We start from the raw sequence: 1,951 nt of genomic DNA, 5'->3' as shown, positions 1-1,951 counted from the left end.
TCTTCTTCCAGTCCTCTTCCACCTGCTCTTCTCCTTGATCTTGGATTCTGCCGGTCATTTCTGCCAATTCCATATAGTCTATTACTTGCATCTGCCAATCTTCCAGGGTGGGTAAATCTTGTGTCTTCCAGTGCTTTGCAATGAGTATTCTGGCTGCTGCTGTAGCATACATAAAAAAAGTTCTGTCCTTCTTTGACACCAATTGGCTGACCATACCCAGGAGAAAGGCCTCTGGTTTCTTCAAGAAGGTATACTTAAATACCTTTTTCAGTTCATTATAAATCATTTCCCAGTACGCCTTAACCCTTCGGCACGTCCACCAAAGGTGAAAGAATGTTCCTTCAGTTTCTTTACATTTCCAACATTTATTATCGGGCAAATGATAGATTTTTGCAAGCTTAACTGGGGTCATGTACCACCTATATGTCATTTTCATAATATTCTCTCTTAAGGCATTACATGCCGTAAATTTCATACCGGTGGTCCACAACTGTTCCCAGTCAGCAAACATAATGTTATGACCAACATCTTGTGCCCATTTTATCATAGCAGATTTTACCGTTTCATCCTCAGTGTTCCATTTCAACAGCAGGTTATACATTCTCGACAATATCTTAGCATTGGGTTCTAGCAGTTCTGTTTCCAACTTTGATTTTTCCACCTGGAAACCATTTTTCCTATCCAAATTATAGGCCTCTCTTACTTGAAAGTAATGTAATCAGTCTCGCACCTTATCTTTAAGTTTCTCAAAACTCTGCAATTTCAATTTGTCTCCCTCCTGCTCCAAAATTTCCATATCTTTTGGCAGTGGGTTCAGCTACATGAGTCCTGGGGTTCCTGTATAGAATGCTGCTTCTCTGTGTGTCGTTCCTGTCTAAACAAGGTTGTTGATAATTAAGCACCGCTCTCAATGCAGATTTAAAATATTGCACAATTTGAACAAACACTTTTAAAAAACTGTCATGTTTTGGTTCAGGTAGCCTGAATAACTTTAGGGATCATTCAGATCCTTAGATTATATTCTTACTTTAGGATCCATCTGGTGGATCCCTTATTTCCAAAGGAGTCAAGGACCATTCTTGTCACTGGGTCACCTCTCTGAGTGCAGCCTCTGTCTATCCCCAACTCGTCTCCTCATTTCCTGCTGAGTTTTTAATATCAGACCTTCAGCCCCCTCTTGTGAGTTCCTAAATACCCTCTGCATATTCGATATGCATATTATTTATGCGACGCAGGTAGCGCTGTGGTCTAAACCACTGAGCCTCTTGGGCTTGCCGATCGGAAGGTCGGTGGTTCAAATCCCCACAATGGGGTGAGCTCCCGTTGCTGTGTCCCAGCTCCTACCAACCTAGCAGTTTGAAAGCATGCCAGTGCAAGTAGATAAATAGGACCGGTGTGGCAGGAAGGTAAATGGCCTTTCTGTGAGCTCTGGTTTCTGTCACGGTGTCCCATTGCACCAAAAGTAGTTCAGTCCTGCTGGCCACATGACCCAGAAAGCTGTCTGTGGACAAATGCCAGCTCCCTTGGCCTGAGAGCGAGATGAGCGCTGCAACCCCATAGTCACCTTTGACTGGACTTAACCATCCAGGGGTCCTTTACCTTTTACCTTTTTTTTATCTGATAGCACTGATGAGACTTAGCCAGTGCTTAAAGTGACCAGCACTGTTTCTTATCACAAATATAAAACAGCTTAGAATTTGAATTTAACACATGTTGACTTATGATTACTCTTCCCCCCCAAAGAAATTCATAAATAAGTTGTTCTAGCTAGAAGTTGGGAATCTGGTACTAATGTAAACACCTGAATAGCAAAAGTTCCAGAACACAAGATTCTGCACGGTATTTATGTGGTTAAAAATCCCTCCAATATATTTTCCAGAGAGCTGCTCAGTAGAATGGTTCCTATGGTGACAACAGCTATTGTGGAACCTTGGTCCACTACCTGATTGTT

This window comes from Podarcis erhardii (genome assembly GCF_964252035.2).
Source record: "Podarcis erhardii genome assembly, chromosome: 6".
NCBI classification, from domain to species: domain Eukaryota; kingdom Metazoa; phylum Chordata; class Lepidosauria; order Squamata; family Lacertidae; genus Podarcis; species Podarcis erhardii.
The sequence above is the reverse complement of the archived record's forward strand: the minus strand, read 5'-3'. Positions refer to the sequence as shown.